At 36.8% G+C, this 13,624-nt stretch overlaps 1 non-coding gene across 1 annotated transcript; it reads left to right on the top strand.

Annotated features, from left to right (window-relative positions):
* Positions 1 to 6,760: 6,760 nt before the first annotated feature.
* On the top strand, positions 6,761 to 6,867 carry LOC121205918 (small nucleolar RNA R71). Its single transcript, XR_005900991.1, has one exon. It is a non-coding gene; the product is annotated as a small nucleolar RNA R71 (small nucleolar RNA).
* Positions 6,868 to 13,624: the final 6,757 nt, after the last annotated feature.

Here is a 13,624-nt window from a genome sequence, read left to right as displayed (position 1 = left end):
ATCTCGAAATCCCGAACTTTCTTTTTTTTCGATTTTGATAAAAATTGTGCTTAACATTCCTAGTAAAGTGTAAATTATGTGATAATAGGTCTTGGTTAAGGTTTGAGTTCAAACTTTGGGGTGAAGGAAATTATGGTTTAATTATTAAAAGAACCTTGTTGGCAAGTAGGTTGGCTTTTAAATTATGAAGGAATTATTGGACACAAGAAAGCCTTGTGGTGGAGTGGCAAGTGGCGTCACATGCAAGGCAAGGTGGTAAGGGGTTCGAATCCCTCCTTGCTGAAAGGAAGGATTTATTTTTGCTTAAGGGATGGACAGTGGTGGCGTTGAATGTGAACTCTGTAGGGAGTGATAAGAGGAGAAATTTGAGGTGGGGATTAAGGGGTTATCAGGGAGAAAAATTAGGAGATGAGAAGTGTAAAGAGGTGGAGTCAAATTGGGGATTAGGGGATAGGAATTTTGGGTAAAGGCTATATATAGATGCCGAATGTGAGGTTGCCAGGCTAATGTCGAATTCTCCCTTACCTTGTTGCCAGAAAACATCTTTTCTTCCAAATATCTAAAAGCTAAAAATCCCTTGTTCTTCCTTCTTTTTTTTGTGTGCCGATTCTCTATTCTTCCCTACTCAAAGTTTTCTTTTTGATTCACCTCTGGTTTTAAACGATTTCTATTTTTCTTTGTGCCGAATAACCTTTTTCACCATAAAAGTTTCAAGAGCCGAATATCCTCTGTGCCGCCACTACCCTTTCCACTCGGTCAATTCTAGTGTAAGTGCTTTGTTTTCTCAATCAGTTTTGCTAGTATCGACTACTCTGTCCCTCTCTTCTTCTAATTGGTTTTGGTAGGACTAGTATCGAATCCCAATCTTTTGGGATCCCTACTGATTTGCTCCTTAGGAGTGAGATTTTCGTAAGTTTTCTTCACTTCGGTAAGGATTGGCCGAATAGGATTTAGTAGAAAAGGATGACATATGTTGGATACAAGTCACCCATTATGTTTTTAACAAAAAAGGTTAATGCAGATCTGGGTAGCACTCTGATACGTGATATTCGTGACAGGTTTTAAATATTTATAATGAATCATTCTTGAAACTAATTATTATCACGATGAAGGCAAGTGTACCTATCGAACAATAGTATAGCTTTAGCAAGACCGGATTATCAAACCCAAAGGAACTAAAAGTACTAGTATTGAACTTTTTTTATTATCTAGCCTAAGAATAATGGGGTTTGTTTTAACTAACTAATTAACTAAACTAAGAAATCACAGAAAATAGAATTGGGGAATTACTTTTGGAAAAAACGATTGAATTAATACAATACCTAAGGAAAAATCCACCTAGAATTTACTTGTTATTTGACACTGAATCGGACGATTTATTCATTTGACTTGATCCGTAGAAATCCCTAGGTTATATTATTATCCCTCTCGAGACTAATAACGTCTAACCCTAGGTTGAATAATTGACATCTTTTTCTAATTAACTCGCTAGGGTTGCATTAACTCGATCTATTGATCCCCTTATTAGGTTTCACCCTAATCCGAAAAAATCTTGTCACCCTATCTCTAGACACTCAATCAACTCCGCTTAATTACGACAAATTTACTCTTAGACAGGGTCTATTCCTCCTCTGAATAAGAGCTTAACTTGAATCAATATCTCGGAATATCAATACAATAATTATGCATACATAATTAAGAGCAAGCCAAATATTTATCATACAATTCAGATAATAATAACGAGATCTGTCTTAGGTTTCATTCCCCTTAGGTATTTAGGGGTTTTAGTTCATAACTAAAAAGCTAAACATCTCAGAAGAATAATGAATACAAAACATAAAGAAAAACCTAAAACTCCTAAAGGCAAATTGAGGGGAGATCTTCAGTCTTGACGATGAATCCGGCTTATGAGATGGATCAATCGGCTTTCCTTGAGCAGTTCCCTGCCTCCTTCCCTGTGTGTCCCTTTTCCTCCTCCTCTAGGGTGTATTTATAGGCTTTGGAATGCCTAAGAATCCTTAAAATTGGCCTTTTCTGAATTGGACTAAACTTGGGCTCCGCAGGGACACGCCCGTGTGACATGCTCATGTGCGATTACTTTAGACCGTGGTCAAGCCTATTAAATAGGCACAGACGTATGGTCCGCCCATGTGAGTCGTCTTCGATTCTGCCAAATTGAGACGGTCGTGTGGTCTGCCCGTGTGAGGAGGTCCAGGCCGTGTTGATTTCATACGTTGGCCTATTTTCTCCATTTTTGGCCTGTTTCTCGTTCCTTTCACTCTCCTATGCTCACCTAAGTAAAAATATGAAATTAAGGCATTAGGAGCATCAAATTCACCAATTTTAAGGAAAAATTATCCATAATATGTGCTAAGCATGGGATAGAAATTTGTATAAATTACGGTTTATCAAATACCCCCACACTTAAACATTTGCTTGTCCTCAAGCAAAATCCTCAACTCATAATCAAAATAAATTCTTCTCAACTTATAATTTCTATCGATAATATCTCAAAATAATCCATAGGTAATCGTACATTGAAAATTCAACTGAAAGAACATGAAAGTTTCAAACATTCCAAGTTGAGTATTTTATCATGAAAACATAGGTGTCTCCCCTCGTCTAAGTAATTACCTTTGATTTAAAATGTCACAGAGTTTCACATCCTTACTAAAGATTCACTCAAATCACTCGAGGTGTTTAAGGACAATAAATGAAGCACTCAATAGTCAATAATGAAAAGTCATTACCATAGGATTGCATGAAAATCAAATCTCCACTACTGTAAATTCAGATGAAACTTCAATCAAAAGGTCTTTAGAGAGTTGTAACGTGGCTTTGGTTAGGGGTGTCATCACAAGCTTAAAGAAAGGGTTAGAATCGAGATTGAATTGAAAAATTGCCTAGCTAGAAAAATGGCTAGTTATCAATTGCGTACAACAGAGATTTTTCTCAAAATATGGAATTTAACTCTTTAGCTTAGAAGATCACTACTACTAAAATGTATACATGTATATATAAATATATATTTTTATTTTTATTTTTTTAAGACAAGTCAAATTACAAAATAGAATGAAACATAGCTAAGAAACTATTCCAACTCAAATCCCGACAAAAATAGGGATCAAATTAATTTAGGGGATTTCAACAGTAATGAGTTCTAGGTTAATATTGTACATCAGTGAATGGGTTGTCAGGCTCAAAGGGGTTCAGTAAGGGTTAATTGTGAAGGTAGGCTTTTGTGGAGTGAGTGGATTAAACCTAAGTGCCTTTATCGTTTTGACATATCAAATCAAATGGTGTGGTCTTGACATGCATAATCAAGCAAGTTCTAAAATAACAATTCAATACTGATACACTCATAATGAAAGTGAGCATGAAAGAAATAGTAGATGCTCTAAAGGCTCAAGATCTCACAAAAAATTATGGCCTTTTGATGTTTAAACTTGTGAATTCCAACTCAAGAAAATACCTAAACTTAGGGAAACAACCTAAAAGTTTTTAATTCTTCAAAAATCAACTTATCATGCTTGATTCCCTAATGTCTTAAATTTTAAACAGTCAATGCATAAATGCCTATGTTTTAATTCAAGATACATCAATAAAATTCACAAATCAATCAAAATTTATCCTAAACATGATATGAGAGCTTCTCAAGAGAACAAGGCAATCATTTAGGGATTTTTCTGATAGTGAAATGAATACCCCCCCACACTTAAGATGTACATTGCCCTCAATGTACAAAGATAGATATATAGAAAAGAATATAAAAATAAGATAGGGAGAGAAATGAAACTTTCTGAGTGATGAATGAATTTCCTTGAACTGAAGTTTTGGAGAATAATCGGCGTAAGGGTGGAGGAGGATACTACGGTGGTGTTAGAGGTTCATTAGTCTATAAGTCCTATGCCAAAAGAATATTATATTTGAAGTTGGTTATGGTCGTGGTCGAGCAGGACATGGCAGTCGTGGAGAACCTTCCCAGTGGAGTTTCGAGTCCCTAAGTAATAGTGAGCTTTGGAGCTCTTTATAACAGTGATAGAATCAGGAACTATTTTTGGAAATATATAAGGAAGAGTAAGTACTTAATATGAATTAGCCGAAATTAAAATTTTTAAAATAATAATTATAAGTCCTAATAAAAATAAGGTGAAAGAAAAATAAAAAGTAGTAAAATAAAATAAAAGTAAAAGCACGCCCGTGGTCCCTAATTTTTGCCCGTGTGATTTGCGAATTTTGAATTTGGGCACATCTGACAATTTCCCCACGCCCGTGTACGTTGGGCGTGTTAGTGCGCATGGCCGTGTCTATCTTTGTTCGCTTCTCCCACACCCGTGTAGGAAGGGCCACGCACGTGTTGTTTTGGCAGGTTTTCCCATGGTTGTTTGGCACGGGCGTGCCGCATGCCCGTGTTAATTTGGCAGTTCAGCCACGATTTCAGGGCACGAGCATGTCGCACGCCTGAATTGTTTTGGCAGGTTCGCCCACGGCCATGTCGCACGGCCGTGGCGATTTGTCTTAGCTCGTGTTGGGGAAAATCTTTGCCCTGTTTCCACACAGTCCGGAGCACGCTCATGTTCTTAGCCGTGTGTGATTTCGATAGCCTTCGTTCCATGAGTCGGTTAGTATGTTAGATGTTAAAACTAAAATTTAAAGAAATTAATATTGTTAGTGCTCGGGTTGCCACCCGAGAAGCTCTTATTTATAGTCTAAGCTCGACTTACCTTTCAATTGAATGGTCATGGTGGTTCGAGGAGTTTATACTCCTCATTCCTACTGTGAATCTCATCAAAATAAGGTTTTAGGCGGGTATTGTTTACCTTAAAAGTGCCAAATTTGGGATGACTTACCTCGACTGTACCAAATGGGAAAATGCCAAGTACCGTAAGAGGAATTTCTTCATTCGGTTTGGCAGTGTCAATGTGAGGATCTGCGGCATCTAATGAAACTTTATCTCCAACCTTAAGTTGATTTGGTAAGGTATTGAGCTCGTTCTGGCATAGTTTTGGTTTATCGTGTGTTCTTGATTTATGTGTCCGCCATTCATCTAGCTCCTCAATTTGTAGCCTTCGTTCTTCATGAATAGGTCCTCTACTATTGCTTGAAAATGGCTCATGTACTTCCTTCAAACTCATTTCCTGCAAAGTAGGTTGCACCATATTGTCAATTTTAATAGAATGGTTTAGACAATCACCTTCAGTTTTCGATGTAATTTTAGTAGAATGGTTTTGACAATCACCTTCAATTTTCGATGTGTTGCCGGAATTGCGAGCTTGAAGGGTGATTGTTTCATCTCCCACACGAAGTGTGACCTCACCTGTGCCAACATCAATAATCATTCTAGCAGTTGCTAAAAAGGGCCTTCCTAAAATCAAAGGAGTGTTGCTATCCTCCTCTATGTCTAGAACAACGAAGTCAACGGGAAATATAAATTTATCGATTTTGACTAGCACATCTTCAATAATACCCCTAGGAAATCTTATAGTTTTATCTACTAATTGAATGCTCTTCCTAGTCTGTTTGGGTTACCCAATACCTAATTGTTTCAACATCTTGTAAGGCATGACGTTAATACTAGCTCCTAAATCAGCTAATGCATTATTAACATCTAAACTACCAATTAAGTAGGGAGTTGTAATACTCCCTAGATTTTTCAATTTTTTGGACAGCTTATTCTGTAGAATAGCTGAGCAAACTATGTTTAGCTTCACATGTTAAGCCTCGTCCAACTTATGCTTATTTGTTAAAAGCTCCTTTAAAAATTTCATTGCGTTTGGCATCTGCGATAGAGCTTCAATAAACGGTAAGTTAATATGTAATTTTTTAAGATTTTAAGGAATTTACCAAATTGTTCATCTGAGCAGTCTTTCCTTGTCGTATTAGGGTATGGCACACGAGGTTTGTATTCTCTACTTACCGGGTTCTGCTCATTGTGGTCTACCTCACCTTTACATTTGCTTATCTCAGTTTCTTGCCTTCAGGTGTGACTAACCCTTTCTCATCTTGACTAGTAATCGCGTGAGTTGCTCCCTTGGGTTAGATTTTGTGTTGCTTGGCAAGCTACCTTGTGGTCATTCTGAAATCAACTTTGCAAGCTGTCCAATTTGAGTTTCGAGCCCTTGGATCGATGCTTGTTGATTCTTAAGTGCTGTCTCGGTATTCTGTAAACAAGTTTCTGACATCGATATAAACTTTGAGAGCATCTCTTTAAGGTTTGACTTCTTTTCCTATTGGTAGGGTGGTTGTTGAAATCCCGGAGGATGTTGTGGCCTTTGATTTCCTTTGATTTCCTTGACCGCCCCATGAGAAATTGGGATGGTTCCTCCAACCTGCATTATAAGTGTTACTATATGGGTTATTTTGGGGTCTAGATTTATTGTTACCCATATATTGGACTTGTTCCTCCTCGATGCTAGCGTTGAAGGGTTGATATTTTGTGCATGCTCTTCCTCCATTCGAATCGCACCTCATCACTGGATGTACCTGAGTAGAACCACACAAACCGTCAATATTTTTATTTAAGAGTTCTACTTGGTTAGATAGTATAGTAACCGCGTCGAGGTTGAAAACACCAGCAGCTTTCATCGGCTTTGTTCTCAAAACTTGGCACTGACAGTTATTCAGTGACATCTCCTCAATAAATTCATAAGCTGCCTCAGGTGTCTTATTATTGATAGTTCCTCCAGTGGCTGCATCAATCATATGCCGAGTCGAAGGATTCAGGCCATTATGGAATGTTTGAAACTGTAGCCAAAGTGGTAACCCATGGTGAGGGCACCTTCTCAAAAGGTCATTGTATCTCTCCCATGCATCGTAGAGTGTTTCTAAATCCATCTGCACAAAAGAAGAGATATCATTACGTAATTTGGCTGTTTTAGCCGGTGGAAAATATTTTAATAAAAAATTTTCAGTCATTTGTTCCCACGTAGTGATTGACTCTCGTGGTAATGAGTTCAACCATTGTTTAGCCTTATTTCTTAACAAAAAGGGAAACAAGTGAAAGCAAATGGCGTCATCAGAAACGCCATTAATTTTGAAGGCATCACAAAATTCTAGGAAAGTTGCCAAGTGAGCGTTAGGATCCTCGTCCTGCAAACCATCAAACTGAACAAACTGTTGTATCATTTGAATTGTGTTAGGTTTCAATTCAAAATTATTTGCAGCAATAGTAGGTCTAACTATATTTGACTCAGTTCCTGTTAAATTAGGTTTATCATAATCATACATAGTGCGCGGAGCAAGATTTTGATTAACAACAATTGCAAGAGGTAGCAAATTTTCTTGGTTTTCAGCCATCTCTTCAGTTGTGGTTTGAATATTGTCCTCTTGCTCATTCTCTGTGTATCTTAAGCTTCACCTTATTTCTCTTTGGTTTTTGTGAACTGTGCGATCAATCTCACTGTCAAAAAGTAATGGTCCTGACGGGTTTCTTCTAGTCATAAACTATAAAAAAACCTTCCAGAAGAAAATAAATGAAGAATTAGAAAAGAAATAAAAAATTAACTTGCAATAACAGTAAAATGGCTAAAGTAATAAAAATCGAGTGTTCCTAATATCTTAGTTCCCCGGCAATGGCGCCAAAAACTTAATACGTGATATTCCTGGTAGGTTTTAAATATTTATAATGAATAGTTCTTGAAACTAATTATTATCACGATGAAGGCAAGTGTACCTATCGAACAGTAGTATAGCTTTAGCAAGACCGGATTATCGAACCCAAAAGAACTAAAAGTACTAGTATTAACTTTCTTTTTATTATCTAGCCTAAGAATAATGGGGTTTGTTCTAACTAACTAATTAACTAAACTAAGAAATCACAGAAAATAGAATTGGAGAATTACTTTTGGAAAAAAAGATTGAATTAAGACAATACCTAAGGAAAAATCCACCTAGACTTCACTTCTTATTTGACTCTGAATCGGACGATTTATTCATTTCACTTGATCCGTAGAAATCCCTAAGTTATATTATTATCCCTCTCAAGACTAACAACGTCTAACCCTAGGTTGAGTAATTAAAATCTCTTTCTAATTGACTCCCTAGGGTTGCATTAACTCAATTTATGGATCCCCTTATTAGGTTTCACCCTAATCCGGCAAAATCTTGTCACCCTATCTCTAAGCGCGCAATCAACTCCGCTTATGTAACACCTCGAAATCGTGGCCGTCACCGGGATCGAACACGAGGTGTAATCTGGCTTAATTCATCACTTATACAGCTCAAACAATTTATTTTAAAACTCCCAGACAAACTGTCAATCTGCGTTATAGTCACTTAAAAATTCGTATCTTGAGTTCTGAAACTCGAAATTTAGTTCCGAAAATTTTTCCTGAAACTAGACTCATATGTCTATCTGATAAAAATTTTCCACAATTTTTGGTCTGTCCAATTAGTACAGTTTATTAGTTAAATTCTCCCCTGTTTCAGGGTTCGACTACTCTGACCTCTTTGTATTAATAACCAGATATCTCTCTGTACAGAGATTCAATGACTATGCCATTTGTTCCTAATAAAACTAGACTCGATAAGGAATCTTTACATATAAGGTATGACTTCTAATTATCCTTGTAGAAATTATGGTGAATTTCCAAATTCGGAACAGGGGATCTAGAAATCGTTCTGGCCCTGTTTCACAAGATTTTAAATATCTCATACAATATGGATCATATTCTTGTTTTACTTCTTCCATGTGAAAATAGACTCATCAAGACTCACTTCCATAATTTATTCATTATTTAATTCCATTTCTACTATTTTTAGTGATTTTTCAATTTCACATCACTACTGCTATCTGCATCTATTATTAGAGTAAATTTTACCTATTAGAGTAATTTAACAAACATATCACCAAGTATGATCATGACTAGCCATACCAAAGGCTAATCATTACCAAGCATTTCCTTACTACTCAATAACCATATCATAAGTGTAACACCGGAAATGATTAGCCATGACAAACGGCATAATAATCAAATAGACTTTGACTATTGCTTATAACTAAGTATCATAAGACCAAATCTAACTTAACATTTATGCCATTTTCGCATGGCTAAAAGTATACATACCAAAGTTCAAACAAACCATAATAGCCTATACATGCCGAAATGTTCTCTTAGACCAACGAAGAAGAAGATACCAAAAAGTTGCAAGCTGGTGTGATGACTTCGACGATGGTCCCGAGCACACAAAATGGATCAAAGGAACCTAAATAAGTGACAAATAAACACACCGAATGAGTATATAACTCAGTAAGTCATAAGCATTACACTGCTCTCCATTTATAAAATATCATAAAAGAAAACAAATAATGCAAGATTAGGTACTCCATCCATACAGACTATGCTATAATTTCACGCACATTTATCATTACATGCTCACAACTAGCCAAGCCTCCATTGACATCTCGTATGATATTCGATATGATATTTGATGCATTTTCACACATCATTTTATTTTCGTTTAAATTATACTAATAATAGCATTTCATCTATTCCACAATAATTTTATGTTCCTAACTTCAAATATAATCACCACATAGGTTCAAGACTTACCAAGCTCAGTTCCAATATAAACATAACGTCTATTCCTTATGAACTCAAAATATCTACTCATTCCGCTGTCCATGATTTACTCGATAAAGTCGCACACTTAGTGCTTAATAGTCAAACTCGCACACTTAGTGCTATACAATTAAACTCGCACACTTAGTGCCAATCTCATTATCGTAAATGTTTATACCCACACACTTAGTGCCGAAATCAACAACTCAATACATCTCACTTCTTTTTACAATCGATAATTTTGTCACTACATGCATTTATATATCATCCCATTCGGCATAAGTACATAAGTATTCTGATTATTTAAATCAATACAAAATATATGCTTAATAACTTACCTTGTGTTGGGTAAAACGGTTCCAACTCGGCTACTCGATGTTCTTTCCTTTTCCTTTGCTTGATTCTCCTCCTTTAACTTCTTGAGCTTAATCAATAAATTAACTAGTTTAACCGTCTTGCTAAATATTTATATCAAAATATTAATGATTTCATATCATAGGAGATACATGACTAATTCTTATCTTCCTACCATATGTTTTTGAGCTATTCGGCTAATAACCATATGCTATCACCCTACTATCAATAATCCAATCACACATGCATATATATATGGCCGAATGTGAAAAACTTAGACTCAACATCACCTATGCTCTTAATTTGATGCCCGAATATGCATACATATATATATGATATCAACTATACTATCATCTTTAATTCACCTAAACACAAAATTTCATCTCATGAACACTTGACCGAATTTTTCCTAATCTAGTATGGCTTCACATCTATTTGTAACATCCTATAAATCCACATATACCATATTTCTACATAAATTTTCTTTTACTTTTCCACTACTTCCATTCACAACATCAAAAGCACCATACTCTTAGCATTTACCTCTTCCTAACCATATGCCATCTAAGTACCCCTTTAGGTAGAAAATTAACATATGGTTTGTAATAAGACATTGGCTACTAACTAGATTTTCACAAGAATTTAGTAAAGGTAACATAAATCCTACCTTAATCAACCCCTTTTGAGTTGGCCGAATGTCTAGAGCATTTCTTCTTTCCTTCTCCTAACTCACGGCAATTGCAAGAAAAGAAAGAAGATGAATACTCCCTATTCCTTCCTTATTTTATTCATCTTTTCTTTTTAATTCCTTTCTTTAATTTATTTTAATTGCTAACTAATAAAAGAATTGCATTAAAATTCAACCTAGTGGATGGGCATCATGGCTTGGCCGGCCACTACTTGGGTTTTTGGGCAACTTGACATGCAAACCCAAGTTTCCTCACTTTGTTATTATTTGGTCCTTACATATCCCCCTATCATATTTTCTTAAGTTCTCAACTAAGTCAATCACATGAAATTCACATTCATAAGTCTAAATTAAAACATCAAATTTTCACACATGCACTAATACACATAGAGGATATGCAACCAAATTTTTAAATAAATTTTGGGACTCCGTCTTGTGGCCTCGAAACCACATTCCGACTAGGGTCAAATTAGGACTGTCACAACTCTCCCTCACTCAAAAATTTTCGTCCCCGAAAATCTTACCAGCGAATAAATTTGGATAACGTTCTTTCACCGAATCCTCGTGCTCCCAAGTAGCTTCTTCGACCCCATGTTTATGCCACAGTACCTTCACTAATGGGATTTTCTTATTTCGCAATTCTTTTACTTCACGTGTTAGAATGCAAACCGGTTCTTCCTCGTAACTCAAATCCAGTTGAATTTCGATCTCAGATGGAGTAATTATGTGTGATGGATCGGACCTATATCGTCGAAGCATTGAGACATGAAAAACGTTATGAATCTTTTCAAGTTCGGGGGGTAAAATCAATCTATATGCAACTAGACCAACTCGTTCGGATATTTCATACTGCCCAATGAACCTTGGACTCAATTTGCCCTTACGGCCAAATCTGAGTATCTTCTTCCAAGGCGAAACTTTTAGAAACACTTTATCTCCCACCTGATACTCAATGTCTTTTCGTTTCAAATCCGCGTACAACTTCTGACGATCCGATGCTGCCTTCAGACTTTCACGAATTATTTTTACTTCCTGCTCAGTATCTTTAATCAAATCAACTCCGAAAATTTTACTTTCACCGTGCTCGGTCCAAAACAATGGTGTACGACATTTACGACCGTACAAAGCCTCGTAAGGTGCCATCTTAATGCTTGATTGAAAACTATTGTTGTACGCGAATTCAATCAAAGGTAAATACCGCTCCCATGAACCACTAAACTCAAGGATGCAACATCTCAACATATCCTCGAGTATCTGAATTATCCGTTCGGATTGACCATCAGTCTGTGGATGAAAAGCGGTGCTAAAATGCAACTTGGTACCCAAACCTTCTTGCAATTTCTTCCAAAATCGCGAGGTGAATCTCGAATCTCTATCCGACACAATAGAAATAGGTACCCCGTGTAATCTTACAATCTGAGAGACATACAATTCTGCCAATTTATCAAGCGAAAGATCTGTACGGACAGGGATAAAATGAGCAGTCTTTGTCAATCTATCAACGATAACCCAGACCGAGTCTTTCTTATTTTGTGTCAATGGTAAACCAGATACAAAATCCATTGTTACCTGATCCCATTTCCATTCGGGTATCATGATTGGCTGAAGTAATCCCGAAGGCACTTGATGTTCCGCTTTCACTTGTTGACATATCAAACACTTCGACACAAAGTCAGAGATGTCTCGTTTCATACCAGACCACCAAAACTGACGTTTCAAATCATTGTACATTTTTGTGCTACCCGGGTGGATAGACATTCGGCTATTATAAGCCTCATTCAAAATCATAGAAATAAGTTCCGAATTTCTTGGAACACATAATCGACCTTTGAATGTCAAGCAATCATTGTCGTCAATCCGAAACTCCGATTCCTCATTCGAAGCACATTCAGCTCGTTTAGCAACCAATTCATCGTCGACTTTCTGGGATTCAAATATTTGACGAATCCATAATGGTTTGGCCTTTAATTCAGCTATTAGCACATTTTCGGGTGAGACGGACAGGTGAACATTCATCGCTCTCAAAGCAAATAATGCTTTACGACTTAAAGCATCGGCAACCACGTTAGCTTTGCCCGGGTGATAATCAATGATAAGTTCATAATCTTTGAACAATTCAAGCCAGCGTCTTTGTCGCAGATTCAGATCTCTTTGAGTCATCAAATATTTAAGACTTTTGTGGTCCGAGTAAATATGACACCTTTCTCCAAACAAGTAATGTCGCCATATTTTCAAGGCAAACACTATGGCCACTAATTCAAGATCATGGGTCGGATAGTTTCTCTCATGCGGCTTTAATTGTCTCGACACGTAAGCCACAACTCGACCTTCTTGCATCAACACACACCCTAGCCCAAGCAAGGATGCATCACTATAAATGACAAACTCTTTACCGGACTCCGGCTGTACTAGCACTGGAGCTTCAGTTAAACAGGTTTGTAGTCGATTGAAACTTTCCTGACAGCTTCCTGACCATTCAAACTCAACATCTTTTTGAAGTAGTTTCGTCAACGGTGCAGCTATCATCGAAAAACCTTTTACAAACCGTCGGTAGTATTCGGCAAGTCCCAAAAAGCTCCTAACTTCAGTAACATTCCTCGAAGGTTTCCAATCGAGTATGGCCGAAATTTTGTTCGGATCAACTCTAATTCCCGATGCGGATACGACGTGCCCCAAAAAGCTAACCTCTCTCAACCAAAATTCGCATTTACTGAATTTTGCGTATAACTGCTTGTCTCGTAAAATCTATAATACTAATCTCAAATGCTCGGCATGTTCAGCTTCATCTTGGGAATAAATTAAAATATCATCAATAAACACAACCACAAACTGATCCAAGTATTGTCTGAAAATTCGATTCATTAAATCCATGAATATCGCAGGGGCATTAGTAAGCCCAAACGGCATCACTAAGAATTCGTAGTGACCATATCTCATTCTAAAAGCAGTTTTGGGTATGTCTGAGTCTCTAACTCTCAACTGATAATAACCCGACCTCAAATCTATCTTTGAAAACACTGAG

Source organism: Gossypium hirsutum, chromosome A08, assembly GCF_007990345.1.
Source record: "Gossypium hirsutum isolate 1008001.06 chromosome A08, Gossypium_hirsutum_v2.1, whole genome shotgun sequence".
NCBI classification, from domain to species: domain Eukaryota; kingdom Viridiplantae; phylum Streptophyta; class Magnoliopsida; order Malvales; family Malvaceae; genus Gossypium; species Gossypium hirsutum.
This window is presented reverse-complemented; position numbering and strand designations above follow the sequence as displayed.